Source organism: Scyliorhinus canicula, chromosome 1 (genome assembly GCF_902713615.1).
Source record: "Scyliorhinus canicula chromosome 1, sScyCan1.1, whole genome shotgun sequence".
Taxonomy (NCBI): Eukaryota; Metazoa; Chordata; class Chondrichthyes; order Carcharhiniformes; family Scyliorhinidae; genus Scyliorhinus; species Scyliorhinus canicula.
The window spans coordinates 185,119,069-185,143,821 of record NC_052146.1 but is presented as its reverse complement, the minus strand read 5'-3'; the positions used below and the strand labels follow the sequence as shown (position 1 = coordinate 185,143,821).

General features: G+C 49.5%; 1 pseudogene; it reads right to left on the bottom strand.

Moving 5' to 3' along the window:
- The window catches only part of LOC119970133, a 397,883-nt pseudogene that overhangs the window by 164,068 nt on the left and 209,062 nt on the right, over positions 1–24,753 (bottom strand).

The window sequence follows — 24,753 nt, the reverse complement described above, 5'->3', positions numbered from 1 at the left end:
CTCTACATTGGGATCTCTTCCTATCCTTTACCTGGCACTCTTCTTTGGGACCTCTCTCTAGCCCTCTGATAATTCCTCTCCACTGTCTTTGGACTCCCTCCTTTTATGGCACCATACTGGGCCCTGTGATCAAATTCTTGTTCAGTTTTTCTGCACAGGCACACTAACATTAGGATTGCTTTTAACTGCAGGAAGAGAAATCCAGAATAGGGCTTGTGTGATTAGTTATGCTGCTGCACACGGCACCAAAGCTCTCGGCCTACTGGGGATTGTAGTCTTTGGCCTCCACCAGCGAACACCCTCCACCACCCTTGAGATACAGGCAAATCAGGTTCATAACCATGTGCAGGTTGGACACCTTTAGCATGTGTCTGGGAAAGTTAATTGGTGTATCATGGCTTTGTCTTAATAAATAGCAGAAATTATAAATTTTTAAGACCAGGGTTGGGATGGGAAAATTGAGTTAATCAAACATTGTGTGGCTCGAGGTCATGCTGAAAGAAATAGTTTGTGCTGGTACAACTGCCCTGAAACTTGTTTGTTTGATATGGGAAACAAGCTTTTGTTTGTTTGAGATGGGAAGAGGTTGCATGCCACATGCCTTTGGAGTTGGGCGATGTGTGGTGTTGGAAAGAAACATACTGTAACAGCCGAAGGCAAGGACTTCATACGACACCAGGTAGGCAGGATAACAACCAGGTTTATTTACTGTACTCAATTCTACAATTACACTCATCACCCTGCAGTGTCATTCACCCTGAACTGCTTCCAGGTCGGGCTTTATATCCTGCAAGGAGGGGGGGGGGGGTGGTGCGAGTCCAGAGGTGGCGATCTTTGGAGCCCAGGGGGCGAGAGTGGCCAACGTCCTGGCCTTTGCCTCCCTGGTGGCCCAGAGATGGATCTTACTAGAATGGAGGGACTCGGGGCCCCTCGAAGTTGGTGGTATGGATTAGCGACATGGCGGGGTTTCGCAGACTCGAGAAAATGAAATTCGCCTTGAGGGGTTGTTGCAGGGCTTTGTTCGGAGGTTCATCAACTTCTTTGAGAAAAATTAAGCTGTCAGCGGGGCGGGGGGGGGGGGGGGGGGGGGGCATGGGAGAGACAAGTGAGGGCAGGAGAACCAACGGACAGGGGGGCTTGGGAAGGTGGCATTGTTTATGTAAATCATGTTGGATGGGGCCTGTGCTCGGGGGGTTTGTTGGTTATATTGCTGTGTTTTGTTCTTGTTGAAATTTGATGTTTAAAATTGTTAAAATTATAAATTTCTCAATAAAATATTTTCTAAAAAAAAGGTGGAGTGCAGCGATCACCTCAACGGCCCGAAGTGGGAGCTGGTGGTTTTGTGGCGAGAAGCAGGTGACTCAACGCGTCAGCGTGCTTGGGGGTTGCTCCAGTGTATATTCGTAGGCAGCTAGTAGCAAAGCCCACCATTGGACTCAGGAGGATGTGACCGGTGGGACCACCCTGTCCTCTTTAAATAATCCCAGAAGGGGCTTGTGATCCGTATAAATTGTGAAGGCTCCCCGTAAATGTACTTATGGAACTTCCGTACCGCAAATACGATGTCAAACCTTCCTTCTCAATCTGCGTGTGATTTCGCTCAGCACAGCGAGCATGTGGGAAGCGAAGACTATTGGTCGTTCTGAACCTTCGGGCATCCAGAGCACCAGGACCGCTCGACGCCGTAAGGCGAGCCATCGCACGTGAGCACCGGCTTTGACATGTTGAAGTGTGTCAGTAGTTTGTTTGATGCTAGGTGCCGCTTGACCTCCTGGAAGGCCTCTGGTGACATCATTGCCCTATCTTTAAGAGCTGGTGAGTGGGGTTTGAGCAACGTGGCTGTTCTGGGTACATATCTGCCGTAGTAATTGACCAGCCTGAGAAAGGGGCGGAGCTCCATCTGGTCACGAGGGATGGGGGCCTGTCGGATTACCAGCACCTTGTCCTCCACTGGGTGGAGGCCCTGGCTGTCCACCCGGTGACCCAAGTAAGTGACCTCAGGGCAAAAAAACTTGCCTTTCTCCCTTCAAGGTGGCCGCCGGCCTGTTCAAAGCGAGGACTTCGGCGAGATTCTCCAAATACCAGGGTCGAGTGTTCTCATCCACGCTGATCGTGGCCATCGCTCTCTTTATGGTAGCGAGGCTCTCGGCGAAGACTCCCGGGAACTTAACCAGCACTCCTTCCAGCCCGTGAGGGTACATCCAACATACACGCTGCCAATCCAACTGCAGGTGGCATAGCCAATCAGGGCCCACGCGGACCACCGTCAATGGAAAGCACGCTGATTGGTCCCCTGGGCAGTGCCCTCAATGGTAAGGGCTCCCTGGTTTAAGTGGCCAGCCTGGTTCCTGTATCCCAAAGTTCCAGTGTTTGCAGGCTGGTCCGGGTTCTGGCAAATGTCCGATGGCTGACCCCGGTGTCAAACTCCATCTCGGTGAGGTGTCTATCTCTGTAACGTGAATCACGTAGGTATGTTCCTGGGGAGAGTCCTCTGCTTCTGGGTCATCCACGTAGTAAGTCCAGTGGAAGGGGATGTAATGGGTTTAAAGCAAGGGGTGGGTGGAGCAAGGACAAAAGGAAGATCTGTGATAGAGTGGAAGACAAGACAGATTGTATGATGGAAGAGTTGGTGCTCCAAGGCCAAAGGGAATGGTGATGGGGCAACAAAAGATGTGCTACTAACTGAAAGGGAAAAAAAACAAGCAAAGCAAATAAAATGGACCAGAGATTATCGCTTAAAATTGTTGAACTTACATGTTGCATCCGGAAGACTGTAAAGAGTCTAAGCAAAAGACGAGATGTTATTACGTAAGCTTACATTGAGCTCAGTGGAATGGTGCAATCGACTGAGGATGGAAATGTTAGTGTGAGAGCCAGGTGAAGAATTAAAAGGACAGGTCACCAGAAACTCGGGGTGATGCTTGTGGACTCAACTAAGGTGTTCCAAAAAGCAGACAACCAATCTCCGTTTCCTCTGCCTAACGTAAAGGAGACCACATTTTGAACAGCAAAAACAGTTCACGCAGGTTGTCGCTTAGCCTGGAAGGAGTTTTTGGAACCATGGACAGTGAGGAGATAGGAGGTAAAAGGGCAGGTTTTACATCTCCTGCGTTTACACAGAAAGGTATTGTGGGAAGGGGACAGGGGTGACCGATGAATGGGGACAGGATATCACAGAGTGAATAGTCCATTTGAAATATGAGAAGGGAGGGGAAGATTTGTTTGGTGATGGCATCATTCTGGAGGTGATGGAAATACCAAAAAATGATCCACTACATAGCATCATGGTGCAGGTAGTGCAAATAGTAAAAATATATTTGTGATACCCCGGTCTACTTCTCAGTCATTAAAAATATCCTGTATCCTTTCTACAACACTTATCCACGCAAATGCTACAGATATAACATCTATCGTTTAGATCCTCTCTCCTCTCCATCCAAAGCCCCAAACACTCCCTCCAGGTGAAGCGATTCACATGTACTTCTTTCAATCAATTGTATTGTATTTGCTGATCAAAATGTGGTCTCCTCTACATTCGGGAGACCAAATGCAGATTGAGTGGCCACTTTAAGAAACACCTGCATTCAGTCTGCAAGCATGATTCTGGTGAACTGTCGTTTTAATTCTTCGCCTTGCTTTCACTCAGATATTTCTGTCCTCAGCCTACCGCATGTTTCCAATGAACCTGAATGTAAGGGGGAGAAACAGCATATCATTGTTCAATTTAGCACATTTATAGCCTTCAGGCGTCAACATGTATAGGGCATTGGTGAGGCCACACCTGGAGTACAGTGTGCAGTATTGGTGTCCTTATCTGAAAAGAGATGTTCTTGCACGGAGTGAGTGCAGCAAAGATTTACTAGGTTGATTCCTGGGATGGCAGGACTGTCATATGAGGAGAGACTAAGTCGGTAAGAACTATATTGATTGGAGTTAAGAGGAGTGAGAGGGGATCTCATAGAAACTTATAAAATTCTGACAGGATTAGACAGGGTAGATTCAGAAAGAATGTTCCCGATGGTGGGGGTTTCCAGAATTAGGGGTCATAGTTTGAGGATAAGGGGTAAATCTTTTAGGATGGAGGTGAGGAGAAATTTCTTCACCCAGAGTGTGGTGAATCTGTGGAATTCACTATCACAAAAAGGAGTTGAGGCCAAAACATTTTATAATTACAAGAAGAAATTAGATGTAGCTTTTGGGGCTGAAGGGATCAACGGATATGGTGTGGGGGGGGGGGGGGGGGGGGGGGGGGGGGCAAGATCAGGGTACTGAACTTGATAATCAGCCATGATCATAATGAATGGCGGCGCAGGTCTGAAGGGCCGAATGGCCTCCTCCTGCTTATATTTTCTATGTATGTTTCCAACACTCAGATCAACAATTTCAGACCATAATCTTTGCTACATTTTGTTCCCTTTTCTTTGCTTGCTTTATTTTTTCCTTTCAGTCAGCAGCACAATTGATCTTGGCACATCTTTTGTTTCTTATCTTGCTTCATACCATTCCTTTTAGCCCTGGAAGACCCTCTTCTGTCAACCTGTCTTTCACCATATTACAGACATTCCTTTTTTTCACTCACGCCTTGCTCAAAATCAGTTTTCCCATGACAGATCACAGACTTGAAACATTTCTCTCCACGTGTTGCCATAACCGTGTCGAAATTTTTGGCATTTTCTGCTTTTATTTTAGACCCCAGCATCCACATTATTATGCTTTACTGCTAATTATTGTTTGAATTATGTTGATTTTTGTTTGATTGTTAAAGTAAAAGTTTTAAGACTTCCGGTTGCGGCTATGACCAGCTAAGTCGCACATTTGGCAGCTCCTGCGACAAAGGTGTTTAAGGGCCGATTGGAGGGCCCCGACGGTACTGTAAAGACGAATCCCGGTGGGGGAAGGCTCCCTGAGGAGAGTGAGACCAACTTTATGGTCGGTACTCGGAGTGGGGCGACAAAAAAAGCAGCAGCAGCTCCCCGAAAAAAGCGGGGGAAGAGGACCAAAATGGCGGCCGGTGGCGCGCTAGAAGATTGGAGAAAATGGGCGGAGGAGCAGCAGGCCGCTCTCCTCCGGTGTTTTACGGAGCTGAAAGTGGAACTCTTAGAGTCCATGAACGCGACGACCACAAGGCTGATGGGGGCCCAGGCGACCCAAGAGGCGTCGATAAGAGAGCTGCAGCAGGAGATGGCGGTGAGGGAGGAGGAAGCCACGGTCCTCGTGGGAAAGGTGGAGGTGCACGAGGCACTCCACCTGAAATGGCAGAGCCGCTTTGAGGAGCTGGACACTCGAATGAGGCGGAAGAACTTGAGGATCCTGGGATTAGCAGAAGGCCTGGAGGGGCCTGATCTCCCGAAATATGTAGCGGAGATGCTGAGCTCCCTGATGGGAGAGGGGGCCGGTCCATCGCCCCTCGAGCTGGAAGAAGCATATCGGGTCATGGCTAGGCGGCCTAGGGCGAACGAGCCCCCGAGGGCGGTGCTGGTGCGATTCCAGCGTTTCTGTGATCGGGAGAAAGTGCTGAGGTGGGCCAAGAGGGAGAAAAGCAGCAAATGGGAGAATTCGACGGTGCGGATATATCAGGACTGGAGTGCGGAGGTGGCAAAGCGGCGGGCCCGGTTTAACCGGACGAAGGCGGTGCTGCACGCAAAGAGGATCAAGTTCGGAATGCTGCAGCCAGCGCGTTTGTGGGTCACCTACAAGGACCAGCACCATTACTTTGAGACCCCAGAGGAGGCATGGACTTTTGTTCGGGAGGAAAAGCTGGACCTGAACTAGAACTTGGGAACGCCGGCGGTCGAGGCCGCCCGAGTACCCTTGACTGATCAAGTGGCCCATGTCTTTCTTAGGCCAGGTCGGAACTTGGTTAAAGTTGATGGATCGTTTGGTTTCTTTGAAACTTGTGTTATGGGGGGTTTCTTTGTTCCTTCTTGTGTGTCTCTTCCCGTTGCCAACTTCCCTTAATTATTGTTGTTGTAGGGGGGGCTTTTTTTTTTACTGCTTTTTGATCTGTTCTTTAAGGGTTATGGTTACTGTTCTGTTCGATGGAGGGTGATGGTTAAATACGTTATTATTGGGTAGTTATTTAGTTATGCAGGCATAGTTATGTATTTATGTATTTATTTGAGATTTGTTATTTATATTGTTATATTGTTAAGTTGGGGAGGCGGGACGGGGGGGGTGCAAGTTGGTTATGCGTGTTTTCTTTTTCTCTTTTTTCTTCCTCTCGTTTTAAGGGGGCTTTTTTATGGGCTTGGATGGGGACGGGGGTGGAATTGAAGATGGCGGGGTAGGGTGTGGCCGGGCGAAAGCGCGGGCTTTCCCCTGTTTCCCGCGCGCGGGACGGAGGAAGGGGGAGGAGAGAAGAGTGGGGTGTGGCCAGCAATGGCGGCTTTTCCCGCGCTGAAGCGGGGTCAGAGAGGGATGGCAAGGGGGGGGGAGGCCCCTCCCCCCCCACATCGGGAGGAGTCGGAGTGTGGCAGGGGCAGCCGGGTCAGCGAAAACCAGCTGACTCTCGGGAGTACGATGGTGGATACACCGCGGCTAGGAGGGGTCCTAGCCGGGGGGGGGGGGGGGGGGGGGGTTAGGGGGGGATACCGGGTTGCTGCTGGAAAGGCCGAGGACGGGAAGGGAAGAACGGGAGGAGAGAGGGGGAGGGGCCATCGCCATGGGGAACGGGTCAGAAGGGGAGGGTCGACCCGGGGCGAACAGGGGACAGGACATGGCTAACAGACAGGGGAAAGGGACGGGTCGCTCCGCGACCCGGTTGATTACTTGGAACGTGAGGGGGCTGAATGGGCCGGTCAAGAGATCAAGGGTTTTTTCACACCTAAAGGGACTGCAGGCGGATGTGGCAATGTTGCAGGAGACTCACTTGAGAGTAGTAGACCAGGTACGCCTGAGAAGGGGGTGGGTGGGACAGGTGTTCCACTCAGGCTTGGACGCAAAGAACCGGGGGGTGGCGATTTTGGTGGGAAAGAGGGTGTCGTTCGTGGCGGCGCAGGTGGTAGCAGATAAGGAGGGTAGGTACGTGATGGTGAAGGGTAGGCTGCAGGGAGAGAATGTGGTGCTGGTGAATGTGTATGCCCCGAATTGGGATGACGCGGGTTTTATGAGGCGCCTGTTGGGCCTCATTCCGGGTCTGGAGGCAGGGGGCCTGATCATGGGGGGGGACTTCAATACAGTGCTCGACCCTGGGCTGGACAGATCGAGTTCCAGGACGAATAGGAGGCCGGCAGCGGCAGAGGTGCTAAGGGGGTTCATGGAGCAGATGGGGGGGTAGACCCTTGGAGATTTGGCAGGCCAAGGGCGAGGGAGTATTCTTTTTTCTCCCACGTCCACAGGGTGTACTCCAGAATAGACTTTTTTGTACTGAGCAGGGGGCTGATTTCGAGAGTGCAGGACACGGAGTACTCGGCCATTGCGATTTCGGACCATGCACCACACTGGGTAGAGGTAGAACTGGGGGAAGCACGGGACCAGCGCCCGTTGTGGCGCCTGGATGTGGGGCTGCTGGCGGACGATGAGGTGTGCGGAAGGGTCCGGAAGGGCATTGAGAGATATCTGGGCACGAACGACACGGGCGAGGTGAAGGTGGGGGTAGTCTGGGAGGCCCTGAAAGCAGTGATAAGAGGAGAGCTGATCTCCATAAGGGCACACAGAGAAAGGAAGGAGAGGCAGGAGAGGGAGAGACTGGTGGGGGAACTTATAGAAGTGGACAGGAGATATGCGGAGACACCAGAGGAGGGGCTGTTGAGGGAGCGGCGCAGTTTACAGGCCCAGTTTGACCTACTGACCACTAGGAAGGCGGAGACGCAATGGAGAAGGGCACAGGGCGCGGTCTATGAGTACGGGGAAAAGGCGAGCAGGATGCTGGCACACCAGCTGCGCAAGCGAGATGCAGCCAGAGAGATTGGGGGAGTGAGAGAGAAGGGAGGGAACGTAGTGCAGAAGGGGCAAGAGGTGAACGGGGTCTTCAGGGATTTCTACAGGGAATTGTACCGGTCTGAGCCGCCCAGGAGGAGGGGGGGAATGGAGAACTTCCTCGATAGATTGAGGTTCCCAAAGGTCCAGGAGGAACGGGTGGAGGGGCTGGGGGCGCCGATAGAGCTGCAGGAGCTAGTTAAAGGGATAGGCCAGATGCAGGCGGGGAAGGCGCCGGGGCCGGATGGGTTCCCGGTGGAATTTTATAAGAAGTATGTGGACTTGGTGGGTCCAGTGCTGGTGCGAGCCTTCAATGAGGCGCGAGAGGGGGGGGTTCTGCCCCCGACAATGTCACAGGCCCTGATCTCCTTGATCCTGAAGCGGGACAAAGACCCTGTACAGTGCGGGTCCTACAGGCCTATCTCCCTCTTGAATGTAGATGCCAAACTGTTGGCAAAGGTCCTGGCAACCAGAATAGAGGATTGTGTGCCAGGGGTAATCCATGAGGACCAGACGGGGTTCGTAAAGGGACGACAACTTAACACAAATGTCCGGAGACTGTTGAATGTGATTATGATGCCAGCAGTGGAGGGGGAGGCTGAGATAGTGGTAGCACTGGATGCGGAGAAGGCATTCGATAGGGTGGAGTGGGAATACCTGTGGGAGACGCTGGAACGGTTTGGGTTTGGGGAGGGATTTATCAAGTGGGTGAAGCTGCTGTATTCGGCCCCGATGGCGAGTGTGGTTACAAACGGGAGGAGGTCAGAGTATTTTGGGCTCCATCGAGGTACCAGGCAGGGATGCCCCCTATCCCCCTTACTATTTGCATTAGCGATCGAACCGTTGGCGATGGCACTGAGGGGTTCAGGGGGGTGGAGAGGACTGACAAGGGGAGGGGAGGAACATCGGGTATCACTCTATGCGGATGATTTGTTGTTGTATGTGGCAGACCCGGAAGGGGGAATGCCGGAGGTAATGGAAATACTAGCGGAGTTTGGGGACTTTTCGGGATATAAATTAAATGTGGGTAAAAGTGAGGTCTTTGTGATACACCCGGGAGATCAGGGGGAGGGAATTGGGCGGCTCCCCTTTAAGAGAGCAGTAAAGAGCTTCAGGTACTTGGGGGTGCAGGTGGCAAGGAACTGGGGGACCCTCCACAAGCTGAACTTTTCAAGGCTGGTGGAGCAGATGGAGGAGGAGTTCAAGAGGTGGGACATGGTACCGCTGTCGCTAGCAGGGAGGGTGCAGTCAGTCAAAATGACGGTCCTCCCGAGGTTCTTGTTTCTGTTCCAGTGCTTGCCCATCTTTCTCCCCAGGGCCTTCTTCAAGAAGGTAACTAGCAGCATTATGGGCTATGTGTGGGCACATGGCACCCCTAGAGTGAGAAGGATTTTCTTGGAACGGAGTAGGGACAGTGGAGGATTAGCGCTACCCAATCTTTCCGGATACTACTGGGCGGCGAACGCATCGATGGTGCGCAAGTGGGTGATGGAGGGGGAGGGGGCAGCTTGGAAACGTATGGAAAGGGCGTCCTGCGGCAATACAAGCCTGGGGGCGCTAGTAACGGCACCATGGCCGCTCCCCCCCACAAGGTATACCACGAGTCCGGTAGTGGCGGCCACCCTTAAAATCTGGGGGCAGTGGAGGCGACACAGGGGGGAAGTGGGGGGTCTGATGGCGGCGCCACTGAGAGGGAACCACAGATTTGTCCCGGGGAACACTGGCGGGGGATTCCAGAGCTGGCACAGGGCGGGCATCAGGCAACTGAGGGACATGTTCATAGAGGAGAGGTTTGCGAGCCTGGGAGAGCTGGAGGAGAAATTTGAGCTCCCCCCGGGGAACACGTTTAGATACCTGCAGGTGAAGGCATTTGCCAGACGACAGGTGGAAGGATTTCCCTTGCTTCCCGATAGAGGGGTGAGTGATAGGGTGCTGTCAGGGGTCTGGGTCGGAGAAGGGAAGGTCTCGGACATCTACAAAATAATGCAGGAGGTGGAGGAGGTATCGATAGAGGAGCTGAAAGACAAGTGGGAAGCGGAGCTGGGAGAGCAGATAGAAGATGGGACATGGGCGGATGCCTTAGAGAGGGTCAATTCGTCGTCGTCGTGCGCAAGGTTGGGCCTCATCCAATTTAAGGTGCTGCACAGAGCCCATATGACGGGGACTAGGATGAGTCGGTTCTTCGGGGGTGAGGACAGATGTGTTAGGTGTTCGGGAAGCCCTGCGAACCATGTACATATGTTCTGGATGTGCCCGGCACTGGAAGAGTTCTGGGAGGGGGTGGCGGGGACGGTATCGAGAGTGGTGGGAACCAGGGTCAAACCAGGGTGGGGGCTAGCGATTTTTGGGGTTGGGGTGGAGCCAGGAGTACAGGAGGCAGGGGAGGCCGGAATATTGGCCTTTGCGTCCTTGGTAGCTCGGAGAAGGATCTTGATTCAGTGGAGGGACACAAGGCCACCAAGTGTTAATACCTGGTTAAACGACATGGCAAGCTTCATCCAATTGGAAAGAATCAAATTCGCCCTGAGAGGGTCGGTGCAGGGGTTCTTCCGGCGGTGGCAGCCCTTCCTTGACTTTCTGGATCAGAGATAGGAACTGGAGGCCGAAACAGCAGCAACCCGGGGAGAAGGGGGGGGGGGGGGGGGGGGGGGGGGGGGGGGAAGGGAGGGGGGGGGGGGATAGCAACGAAGGGAGCACGTCAGCGGGGGGTCGCGGGCAATGACTGCCCGAGGCCATCGGTAGAAAGGGAAAAACGGTTTGGTTGCTAGACTGGTAGCGCGGGGGGGGGGGGGGGGGGGGGGGGGGGGGGGGGGGAGGGGGGAGAGGGTGGGGGGGTGCGCGCGGGGGAGGGCGTGGGGAGGATTTTCCAGGGGGGATTTGTTGTGTTATAATTTAAAATGTAGTAGGGGTAAATGTTTGTATCGAAAAATTTCAATAAAAATTATTTAAAAAAAAAAAGTAAAAGTTTTAAAAGTGTAATCTTGCCCATTGTTTATTTTCCATTGGCAGCAATGTAGGAGATTTGCTTCTTTTTAAAGTTAGCGATCGCTCTCCATTCGGATCATAGCATGAGGCTCAAGGAGCACTTCTGCCAGTTGGCATTTATTAAAACGTTTCCAGGCTAAATAGACACAAGGACACAAGAATTAGGAGCAGAATCGGCCATTCAGCTCCTCAGGCTTGCTCTGCCATTCAATAAGATCATGACTGATCTAATTTTGGCTTCAGCTCCAATTTCCTCCTGCCTGCCCCCCATAACCCTCGATTCCCTAAGAAACAAAAATCTATCTAATTCAGCCTTGAGTATATTCAATAATACAGCCTCAACTTCTCTCTAGGAAAGAGAATTCTACAAACTAGTGATCTTCAGAGAAAACAAATTCTCATCTCATTATTGAATGGGAAAACCTCTACTTCTTAAACTGTGTTCCATAGCCCTAGACTCCCCACAAGGGGAAACATTCTCCCAGCACCCACTCCGTCAAGTTCCCTCAGAATCTCTCTTCTTTTTATAAATTTAGAGTATCCAATTCATTTTTTCCAATTAAGGGGCAATTTAGCGTGGCCAATCCACCTACCCTGCACATCTTTGGGTTGTGGGGACAAAACCCACGCAAACACGGGGAGAATGTACAAACTCCACAAGGACAGTGACCCAGAGCTGGGATCGAACCTGGGACCTCGGCGCCCTCAGACATCAGTGCTAACCACTGTGCTGCACCTTCAGCCATTTCTTGATATCACATGGAGTGAATAGTATTGGAGTGAGGGACTGACATTTGTGATGCTGGGGACATCTGGAAGAGACCGAGATGGATCATCCACTCGGCCCTCCTGGCTGAAGATTGTTGCGAATGCCTCAGCCTTGTCTTTTGCACATATGTGCTGGGCTCCTTCATTATTGAGGATGGGGATATTTGTGGAGCCTCCTCCTCCTCCAGTGAGCTGTTTAATTGTCCACCACCATTCGCGGCTAGGTGTGGCAGGACGACAGAGCTTAGATCTGATGCAATTTAGCCTGGCCAATCCACCTATCCTGCACATCTTTGGGTTGTGGGGGTGAAACCCACGCAGACACAGGGAGAATGTGCAAATTCCACACGGACAGTGACCCATGGCCGGATATTTGAGAAGCTGCTGGGTGAGGGGTCATTTGAACAACTCTTGGAAGTGGACTGGACGCACAGGGTGCTGATGAAGAAGCCGCAGGGAAACGAGCCGCCGAGGGTGATAGTGGTGCGCCCGCACTGGTTCCTGGACAAGGAGCGGACCCCGAGGGTGGGCCAGGCAGACGAGGCGCTGCACCTGGGAGGGCAACGAGCTGCGTGTGTACCAGGATCTGGGTGCAGAGTTGGCCAAGAGGAGAGCGGGCTTCAACAAAGTGGTGGTGAGAGGGGAGTTTATCTTGACATGGGCGCACAGGGAGAAGGCGGTGCGGGTGGAGATGGAAAGGCTAGTGGAGAAGATCTTGCAGGTGGACAGGAGGTATTTGGAGGCCCCAGAGGTGGGGCTGTAGAAGGAGCGCAGAAGCTGCAGATGGAGTTCGGATTGTTATCTATGGGGAAAACGGTTGGGCAGCTGAGGAGGGCGAGAGGGGTGGTTTATGAATATGGTGAGAAGCCTTGATTTTGAAGCGGGATAAGGATCTTGTAGGCCAATAGGTCTTATAGGCCAACCTCACAATTAAATGTAGATGCCAGGTTATTGGCCAAGATTTTGGCCTCGAGAATTGAGGACTATGTGCCAGGGGTGATTGGAGAGGACCAGACAGGGTTCACGAAAGGGAGGCACCTGGTGGCTAATATCAGGATATACAAACTTCACTTCTCACACACAGCATCCCAGCCAACAATATGGTAGCAAGATGTGCAGCCCCACGCTTCGAATGCTGAGCTGGACACCCTCCTGGACTCGGTAGAGGAAAGGCGGATGACCCTGTACCTCATCCCAGGAATGAGGCTGCCAGCCGCCGCCATCCGCAAGGCCTGGGCACGGCGGGAGAGGTGATGAGCACCATGGGCAACACCGTCCAGACAGGCCAATAGTGCCAGAAAAAACTGCACAACCTCCTCAGGGCAGCCTGGGCGAGTCGTCAGCAACGTTGCCCTGGCACCAATCCCCCTCCAACACACCCGTAACCCCGTAACCCCCCCCCCCCCCCACAACCCGAAGGGCAGCCAAACACCCACCTTGCACCATATGCCAGCACCCATACCGGCCACCATGGTCAGGTGCCCTGGCCACTGAGGCCACAGTTACTCCTGGGCTGCATGTGTCAGACTGTTAACACTGTTGTTTTCAGTTTGCCACCCCCCCTCCAGAAGCAGGCCGCCCACAATAGCCGGGAGCGGGAGAAGACTGGAGGGGAACCGCCTCCTGAGTGTCAGCATGGTGCCCCTCACATGGCAGAGCAGAGGACCCTGGATGTGTCGGCGGCCGGAGGAAAGGGAGGTCTTCGGGGTGGAGTTCGGCTGCGGGCGAGGATGTGTGACCCTGCTGAGTTGTGGTTCCCTGTGACACGTGTGTCAAACCCCCCACCCAACACCAGACCCCAACTACCCTCACCCCCACTCCACCCACACTACCCCCCAGTCCACGGTCTAATCATGTGTCTTGTCTTGTGTCACGCAGGACCTGCTGGAGATGGGGCAGGCCCATCTGGTGTCCCCCTCCCCCCGCTAGTGCCACAGCCCGTGAGCAGAGTACCGATGCTCAGAGCAGCTCGGACGCCAGCCATCCACCCGAGACAGCCCGGAGCTCGAATCTGAGGATGACACAGATTTCCCATCGGAGCTGTCTTCAACACCCTCCACCATCCCAGAGACAATAACTTTGGTTGGGTAAGAAGCCCCTGGGATGCTATCTGGTGCGCACCACACAGCTGATCCAGTACAGCAGGTGGAGGTAGGAATACCCAAGGGGGTGGATGGTCGGAGGACAAGCCGACCCCAGGGATTAGCTGCCGTCCAGACAGGTTTCGAGTTTCTGGGACGGACAGTTGGAGGAGTCCAACTGCATGCAGGAGCAAGAGGTGGTGCCGACCATGCGTGCCACCCAGTCTAAACACCGCACGGGTGCGGCTCGTGGTGGAGGCATCGTGGCCAACGGCTTTGGCTATGGATCAGGAAGTCCAATGCCTGGGGCACTCTGTGCATGAGCTGGCCATGGCCCAGGACAGGATTGCAGCTCACAGGCAACCATGTACCAGAGCCACCTGGAAATCGCAGCTGCGCTCCTGAGCACGGCCCAGTCACAGCAGGCCATGGCTTAAGAACACTGGCAGCATTGCCCCTGCGCTGGCTGACGTGGGGCAGTCAAAAAGGGAGGGGGCCCAGTCCCAGAGGTAGATGGCGCAGTCACTGGCTGATGTGACACAAACCCAGAAGCTGGTGAGACATTCAATGGGTGACGTGGCGTAGTCCCAGACGGAGATGGTCCACTCCGTGTGCTCCATTGCCTCCAGGACTGGCAGTGCAAGGTGGCGAGGTAGTCTCAGGAGTTTGCTCTGAATGCACCCCCATCCCATGGAATGGCCTGGGGGTCATCGGGCGCCCCTGAGGGATGAGGTCCATGCCGGAACACCGCAGCACCTCAGATCTCTCCTGTGCATCTGGTAGGGAGTAGACAGAACAGGGTGGCATCACGCCACCTGGGACGCCAGAGCAGCAGTCGGGCCCATCCAGGCTCGGGCGCCCCAGAAGACGGCCACCAATGGGGTTCCAAGTCGCAGGGCGGGAGTCACAGCAGGTTACCTCCACTCCAGCTGTACCACCTGGGGATCCACCAAGACAGAGTGTTAGGGCCCCGAAGGCCAGAATGTTAGACACTAGTTAAGTTGGCACGGGTGCGGGGCAGTTTAGCTGTAGAGACGAGGGCACAAATCTGTATATACATTGTCACATTAAACATCTGTTCACACTGTTACAATCTGTCTCGGTGCTCTGTCAAATAGGTGAGGGGTGGGGATTGGGCGTACGTTGTGGAGGGATTAGGCCTACGTTGTGGGTGGTCTGGCACCCGTCCCTCCATCCGTCTCCACCACTGTCACCCCAGGAATTCAATGGCACAGCGTGATGGAATGGCCAGCTCGCATGCAGTGATCACCCAGGTGTATGGTGGAAAGTGCTATCGTGGGCAGGAGTCAGATAGTTGTCAATGAAGTGGAGCACCAGCGCTCATCGCAGAGCGGGTTGTCATCATCCTACATCCCATGGACCAAACCCATGGTGTTACTGCCTGCCAACCCAGGGCACACACCCTTTAGTGTGGTAGATATGAATCACAGGCAAGAGGGGGGTTGGGATGCGGTGTCCATGTCCCTGGCCAGTGTCTTCCCACCACCCCCCCTCCCTTTAAGTTGGTGAACCTGGAGGCAATCAGAGCGTCCTGTGCTCGTTGGCCCTGGTGCACATGTCGTGCGGCCTCCCGAGCATGATAGGGTTCCATGTGCTGCCCATCCTCCCCCTCATCCTCCTCGTCGGATGAGGCCTAGGGTTCCTCCTCCTCTTCCAACTCATTGCCCCTCTGCTGTGCGATGATGTGAAGGATACAGCAGGCCTCCACCATGCGCGGGCCATTTTCAGCATCATACTGGAAGGCCTCTTCAGAGTGGTCCAGGCACCTGAACCCAATATTCAGTAGGTCAAAGTACTGCCTGATTACACTCTTGATTGCTGCATGAGCGTCGTTGTAGTAGGTCTCCATGTCGGTCTGTGGCCTCCGGATAGGTGTCGTCAGCCACGACGGTAGTGGATCGGCCCTGTCGCCCAGAAGCCAACCCCCAGCCGGGATGCATCTCAAACATGTCATGAATCGGTTAATGTTCCAGGATGAAGGTATTGTGCACACTGTCCAGGTATCGGGCACAGACGTGTATGATGTGCAGTTGATTGTCACATGCCAGCTGTACGTTCATCTAGTGGAACCCCGTTCTGTTTGTGTAGAGCGGCCTGTCATCTGCAGGTGCTCAAAGGGGAACATGCATTCCATCAATCACCCCCTGGACCATTCCGACATGGCGGCGAACCCTGCTGCTTGAACATCCTGGTGGGCTTGATCCACATTGAAATGGATGTATTGAGCTGCCTGGGCATGTAGGGCCTCCGTGATGGTACGGATGCGCTTATGTACTGAGGTAAGTGAGATCCTGGACTGGTGCCCACTCGACGCCTGGAAGGTCCCCATGGCGTAAACGTTCAGGGTGACCGTCACCTTGATGGCCACTGGGAACAGGTGTCCTCCCCTATATCCACGCAATGCCAGATGCGTCATGATCTGGCACCTACGTCACACTGTCTCCCTGCTCAGCCGGATTCTTCGATGGCATGCCCAATCTGGCAGGTCCTCGAATGACAGGTGCTGCTGGTACACACAAGGCCTCATGCGGCATCTACTTTGCACCTCCTCCTCCTCAGCCTGTTGGGCGGTTGGCTCTCCATCCTCGGCAGTTGCCTCCTGTTCCTCTGTGGCACACTCCGTTGCTACAGCTTCCTCCTCCTCAAGAAGCTCCAGCTCGTACAGCCGCAGGGCATCCCCCAGGGCTGCAGCGCCACAAAGCCGTTTTCACGATTTTTAAAAGCACAGTGAATCACGCCGTCAGGAACTCGGCCCATCGGAGGCAGAGAATTGCGGAGGCCCCGGAGAAAACTGGATCGGGCCCGCTAATGACATGCAAACTATGTTTACTGTACATACGTTCTGGACCGCATCGACTATCGAGGTGACAGAGAATTGTGATTGAGTTTCAAATTGGCGCCCGCCACGATTTTGGCGTCAGAACCTATTCTCCACCTAATCACGTTTCGCGATTTTGGTGTCAGCCAACAGAGAATCCCACCCGTGATTTTGAAAGAGTAAATAAAAACATTGGTAAGACAACTTTCAAGTTCTCGAAAAAATAGTTTGCTTTCTTACCTTATCAGCGCACATGGCCACTTTAATGTCTTGTTGGGTGATTTCGTAGTGCCGAATGTTTCGTACATAATTGCCTGCTAGCTTAAGTATGTCAGCAGATATGTATTCCAACACTGCTACGATGTAAACAGAAACTTGATGATCAACTTTGTAACCAAGAACTTCCTGAAAGATGATGAAAAATAACATCCATCAAGGAACAAATAGTTTTTTTTTCTGTTGGTTAAAGTAAATAACGAGGGCAAGGCCGTGTGGACAATTCAGCTTTGTGGGTAACATCCAAACAACTAGATATGTAAACTTTTGCTCTCAGAGTAAGACAGGGAACTAAATAAAAAAGGTGTCCTGTAATTTAAAAGGTGATACAAAGACTAAATTAGGGGGATTCGGAGGTGTTTTTATAAAATGAGGACTTAATTGAATTTGAAGAAATCACTTTGGAAGTTTTGTTTCTCATTGCTAGGTCCTACTTGATGATGTTATTTACCTATTCATCAGCTTAACAGTGTGCTATTCCTATCCTTGTGATTTTAAAATATAGGTCAATAAAATTAATTTGAGAATGTTATTATCCTAAAACTTTACCAATGTCACTATTTATTCTGAGCCTTCGCAATAATTCAAGTGTTATTTCAAATCAGAGCATCCTTTGGAATGGATCCTAAGATCAGAAACAAAGTCCTCAAGGTACAATATCTTCCGATATGCTTCCTTTTTTGGAATATACTGGTTAATTTCCATAAAACTTCACACAGAATGTCAATTTACATCTACGTTGCAAAAAGGATGCAATAAGACAAGACACTCTGATGACAAGCTGTGCCCACATAAGATGGAGATGAAAAAGTAACGGAATAAGCTGAAGAACTTAAATTAGAACACAAATATGTCACTGGTTGTTTTGGCACCACACAATCACAAGAAGAAAACTGAACTCTCAGAAACAAAACATGTCACATCATCTCACTGACTACAAAAAAAAACAGTAGACGTTGCAAAACAGCTAGGAAGGCACCAATGGATTAATTACTTCATGAAACAGCGAGTGCCATAAAATCAGGAGCAACAAGACACCAGGAAATTAAAAAAATTCAAACATAAACAGGTATAGATTAAAAAAGCAAAAGGGACGAGCAAATTAAATGAAGAAACAGAAACTAAACAGGACTTTCTTCCTCTCCGTGAATGTAAAAGATAAGACTATTTCAAAGACGACCAAGGGAGTTCTCCCCAGTGTCCTAGATCAGCCCTCCCCCGCCCAACCCCAGTGTACCACGAAAAAAAGTCGAACTGATTGTAATTAAACAAAAATTAACCTACATCTTCAGCTCTGTGGTTGCCATTTCTTTTTACAATTAAATTTAGAGTACGCAATTCTTTTTTTTTCCCAATTAAGGGACAGTTTAGCGTGGCTAATCCACCTACTCTGCACATCTTTTTTGGGTTGTGGGGGTGAGACCCATGCAGACACAAGAAAAATGTGCAAACTCCACACGGACAGTGACCCAGGGCCAGGATTGAACCCGGGTCCTCGGTGCCGTGAGGCAGCAGTGATAACCACTGTGCCACCATGCTGTCGTGGTTGGCATTTCTAAGACCCGATGAATCTTGGGCCTCACGCACATGCGCCAGCTGGAAAGAGCTGTACATGCATGGTTTCAATTTTTTTGTTGGTCAGGCCCATGACCAACGCTGGGACTTGGAGCCAAAAGCAAAAGTCTCATGCGCCTGCACAAAAAGTGAAAACTCAAAAAGGGCTCAAAAGCCCTGGGAGAAGTGAGAGAGACAGGGCGAGGTAATAAAAAAAAGGAGAGCAGACAAGGAGAAATTAAAAACAAGTTCCCAGTAAGGGAAGAAGGGAGAGAAAATAGAAGGTGTGCCTCATAACCCTTTTATAGTATAGAGGTGTGCCATGACATATAAAAGATTGGGAACCACTGTCCTAGATAACACTTAAGACATTGGCCAACAACTAAAAACAGAATATTGGTCTCATTGCTGCTTGTGGAAGCTTTCTGTGCACAAATTTGCTACTGTGCTTCCTACTTTACAATAGTTACCATATTTCAAAAAAGTAGCTGAGAAGCACTTTGGTTTGACCAGATATCATGAAAGATGCTACATAAATATATTTATATCGATGGAGCAGTGGGCGAACAACTCTTCCTAAATTGATCCACAGCTGGAAAATAGCTTCTGTTGGTTTCACTAGCAGTTTGTTTTTCAAAAATTGCATAAAGCAATTTAAACCGAATTGTAATTGTAATTTAAAAAACAAAACCCTCTTCCAACCAAAAGGTTTGTAGTCCACCAATGAATTTAAAAGCTGCTCCATTCAGATATATAGAATAAACTAGGTTAAGATTTCTACCCTTCAGAACTGAACGATGGCTTCGTCACCAAAGGGATCACTCGGAGAAAAGATCCCAGAGATCGGTGGGGCATGAGACTCAAGGCAGTTTGTTCAAAGCTAGCCATCAGGGAAATCCAAACAAATAGCTGGAAATACTCAGCAGGTCTGGCAGCACTGTGAAGCGAGAAACAGAGTTTGATGACCTTTGTTAAAATCAGATTTTGGGCGGCACGGTGGCGCAGTGGTTAGCACTGCTGCCTCAAGGCACCCAGGACCCGGGTTCGATCCTGGCCCCTGGTCACTGTCCGTGTGGAGTTTGCATATTCTCCCCGGGTCTGCATGGGTCTCACCCCCACAACCCAAAAAAGATGTGCAGGGTAGGTGGATTGGCCATGCTTAATTGCCCCTTATTGGAAAAATAAAATTGGGTACTCGATATCAAAATTTTCTTTTTAAAAAAAATCAGATTTAGGCTTCAGCCCAATGTCAGGAGATGTCCAACAATCCATGGGTTCCAAATGCTCCAATTTTTGACTGAATAGGGAAAAATCATGTTTTAAAGGCTCAATATAGTAGGAGGGGAAAAACCCTCTGAAATCTGTGTAAGTATAAAATGACAACCATAGCTGGGAGACCGATAATCATTCCACAGTACCACCTAGTGGTTGAAATCCTTAGCTCCACCATAACCCAGAAGCCCACCAGCTTCAAGAATAAAATTAGCCTGGAAAGAAGTCAGTGACAAATTCAGGTCTGTCTTCAGAACCACCTTAATCTAATGCTGTTAAGTAATTTCCCAAAACAGCCCTTTGTGCTGCAGGTTAATAATTTTTTGTATTTCTACTTTGCCAAAGCTTGAGTGAACACTCAGTGAGACCAGGCCATATATGAATCGTTAAGCTACTTTATTTCATAGGGCTTGAAAACTGAGCATCAGCCATCAAAAAAGTCCTCTTATTTCATGAGCTTCACTTATCTTTCCATACAGAAAGCAAAAATGACCCCACTATGCTCTTTCCATTTGGTGGATTGCTTTACTTATACTTCCAGAATGATCTAACTTTTGGTATAAATGCTGGATACAAGAAACATAAGCCTTGCATTTTGTCCTCAGGCCAAGGCTGAACCTTTCTCTTTCTGGCATCTTTTATTTTCTCCAGTTGACTTTCAGTTATACTGACCATCATATGCCACCCAAGACTTGACAATGACCCCTCCCCCCTTACTGAGTTCGAATGAATAATTTCACAGACCAGCGAGTGTGAACTATCATTTGAATGTTAAGATTTAATTATCTGCAGCATATTGTATTACAGTTCTGATGGGGTGTCTGAATCAATGTAGCTTAGTATAATGTATTAACATGTCCAAGGCATGGCACATCTTTAGAAATATCAAGAAATGCTGCAAGGTGTGCCCAACCCGATACAATAGAGGACTTGACTGCACGTAGATTCTCAATCTGGCATAGGAAAGACACCACCAGGGTAGGCCAAACTTTCAGAGTGAACAGATCATCCCTTTCCACCAGGTTGGTGACCAAATTCAACCTTCACTACCTGCAGAATAAATACTTCCTCCCATGTCACGGTTGTCTTGCAAACGCTCAATACAAACCAACCTTCATCCAAACAACACTGTACTTCTAGCTCCCAAAAGACTCTTGACCATATTTATACGCTTTGCTTCAATTTTGTCTTTCAGTTCAAAAGACAAAAAAGAAAATCTGACTGGAACATTGGAGTAAGATTTAGTTTGAGAGATAGGACAGGAAGAATGGAGATTGGTACAGAAACAAAACATTTACAACTACCAATTGCAGTTGAATGCAACAATTAGCTTTTGATTATACATCCAGGGTACCACATTCCACATATGTCCACAAATTCTAACCTTACCCTGAAAGATGACTGTTTAAGGGGCTACAATCAGAAGTATATAATTCTACATATATTTCGCCCTGTAATTGTACATTCTGGATCAAAGTCAAGAGAAGAAATTATGATGAATTGACAATTCCTTCAGACAGAAACATGTACTAATTGGGCCTATCCAACTCATGCATCAAATTTTTTCTTCTTCTATAAATTTAGAGTACCCAATTATTTTTTTCCAATTGAGGGGCAATTTAGCATGGCCAGTCCACCTGCCCTGCAGATCTTTTGGGTTGTGGGGGTGAGACCCACGCAGACACAGGGAAAATATACAAACCTCACACAGACAGTGACCTGGGGCCGGGATCGAACCCGGGTCCTTGGTGCCGTGAGGCAACAGTGCTAACCACTATGCCACCGTGCTGCCCTTTCTTCATGCATCTTAATGAACATAGTGGAATTGGTATTTTATTGCCAAAAAAATGACGTGATGGTCAGAGGTACAGTATAACCATTTTCTACTGAGGAACAAACTTAATCTGAAGCTTCAGGACAATTCAATTATTGGGGCCAAATAAGTTAGAACTATTCTATGACTGTAGTTTCTGATCTTGGAATATTGTAGCCAAAAAAAGGAGTGTAGGTGATGTCTTCCTCATCCGTTAATAAAATGTAACTTCCATGTAAATGGTGTGAATATCCTTAACTTAGTTCTGCAGGACTTACCTTCAGAAGAGGGTGAATCTTGTCAACAGGCAACAAAAGGGGATTTCTACGCTTGCGTTTTTCTATGGCAGATTGAGCATCTGCTATGGCCCACTTGTCGATTGGATGTGGAAATGATTTCTGCACACGTTCCTAAAGAACAGATTTAAAAAACTAACTGCTATATTCTGTGAAATCAGTTAAATGTCACTTGCACCACACTGACATTCATTAACATATTCCAATTATACCAATTAGTTACTCAGAATACTGGACTGAATATTTTTCAATATAGATTTTGATGAATTATTCCATTTATATACATAACACAACAAACTTTCAAAACTGGTACGGTACAGCATAAATGCTTCTCCATACATGAGCACAGAAAAAGACAGGAGAACACCAACACAATTAGTTCAGTTTAATTATTAAACTTGGTGCATTTGTTTATATAAGGAAAACTAATGAATAGATAAACTAAAGGATGGGGGAAGAAGAACATAAAGGCATGACAACATGGCAAAATGGTGCACACCTTCACGTTTAGCTAGCTCAAGCCGGGCCACACAACTTATGGAAAACCTTGTAGGAGTGTGTCAGACATTATGGAACCTATGTATTTGAGACAAGGGCCCAATACTTTTCGGAATGCATCTGTATTAGAATGAGTCTGCAAGTCAGGAACTCCATTGGGATACATACCATGATAAATTGATGTCAATTCTGAATTGAAGGAGGCTTATTGATAACCCAGGAGCAAAGGATGTTCTTCCATGCCACAAAAATTTGGATATTCATAGAATCATAGAATTTACAGTGCAGAAGGAGGCCATTCGGCCCATCGAGTCTGCACCGGCCCTTGGAAAGGGCACCCTACCCAAGCCCACACCTCCACCCTATCCCTGTAACCCAGTAACCCCACGCAACCTTTTTGAACACTAAGGGCAATTTAAAATGGCCAATCCACCTAACCTGCACATCTTTGGACTGTGGGAGAAAACCGGAGCACCCGGAGGAAACCCACTCAAATACGGGAAAAACGAGCAGACTCCGCCCTGATGGTGACCCAAGCCGGGAATCGAACCTGGGACCCTGGAGCTGTGAAGTAAATGTGCTAACCACTATGCTACCATATTATACAGAATTTTTTCATTAGCATCAATAATGCTTCTGTCTAGGAGCCCTCGAATTGGCACCAGGGACCCGGGTTTGATTCCTGTCTGGGTCACTGTCTGTGCGGAGTCTAAATGAGGCTGTTTAGCACTGTTTAGCACAGTAAATCGCTGGCTTTGAAAGCAGACCAAGGCAGACCAGCTGCACGGTTCAATTCCCGTAACAGCCTCCCCAAACAGGCGCCGGAATGTGGTGACTAGGGGCTTTTCACAGTAACTTCATTTGAAGCCTACTTGTGACAATAAGCGACTTTCATTTTTCAAATGTCCTCCCCGTATCTGTGTGGGTTTCCTCCGGGTACTCCAGTTTCCTCCCACAAGTCCCGAAAGACATGCTGTTAGGTGATTTGGGCATTCTCAATTCTCCCTCAGTGAACCTGAACAGGCAACTAGGGGTTTTACACAGTAACTTCATTGCAGTGTTAATGTAAGCCTACTTGTGACACTGATAAAGATTATTATTAATTAGAAACAAAGGAACAAAATTTGTTTTCATTTAAAAAAAAATCTAGAGTAACCAATTCTTTATTTTCCAATTAGGGGACCAATTTAGCATGCCAATTCACCTACCCTGCACATCTTTGGGTTGTGGGGGTGAGACCCACACACACGGGGAGAATGTGCAGATTCCATAAATGGCACCGTGAGGCAGCAGTGCTAACCACTGCACCACCATGCTGCCTGCAATGGATCAAATTCTAAGGCTGTACCGAATGGCTTCTCAAGCTCTTAAAGTACACCAGACCAGTAGGATTTAACTTTGACACAGGACCACACGCAATGTATGCAGTCTCCCTCAACTAGCTTGCATTTTTGGCACAGCAAGGGTATAGACTTTGCAGTGAATATTGATGAGGAGACTTTGGATAATATATGGGAAAATGCCAACAGAATCTCAGTCTGTAATAGAACTAAAGGGACATCTGCATATCACATCAAGCTTGAGACCCAGCTTTGACCCAGTCCGATTGCCCTGGATGATCATAGGAAGAATTATTTCTCGGCAATGTGCCACCACCCGAGACAACAATTTCAAATCTACATTCAGGGTGAAATTGGCCTAGAGGGTGTATACTCTTCAGGATTCTGGCCTGCCTTCAGAATTAAGGAGATATTCACTTCACGGCTCGTCTGCAGCAGACCTGTTTCAAATGAATAACCATACATGCCAACCAGTGAATCAATTAGCAAGTCTTTAAATTCCTTATAAAATTCACATACAAACCCATCGGGCCCTGGGGCCTTACCAGATTGAAGCTCCCTCAGGGCGAGAACCACATCCCCTCCAGAAATAGGAACATTCAGGACCAACCTTTAGTTCTTGTTGGGAGTTTAAAGGAGGAGAAGAAACACTCAAGTGTCAATGCATCCCCAGGTCTGTTTTATATCAAATCGGCATAAAAACCTTCAAATGCCTGTTAATATCTTCTATTTTACTCATCCTATTATCCTTCGAGTCTAGCACAGAGGGAATAGGCCTCGAGTCAGCTCTCTTCTCACTAAGAAAAGCCAAGTATCCACTCGGTTTGTTGCCAAACTCAACTTCTGTTTGGCAAACGTTAAACTCCTCTCAGCATGTTGAGTCAATAAGGAGTCCAGCACCGTTCAAATTGCATAAATTTCTTTCAGCAATGAACTGTTAGGATTCCTGCAATACTCCCTCTCTGTTTAAACCAGTTTTACATCCAACCATCACTATCACTCCAGCATTTTACACCTTTTGTTGGTTGTATATGAAATGATAGACCCCTAGCATAAGTCTTACATGTTTCTTACAGGATAGAGGGGCTTACATCAGAGAAAGAATTGACTTGAG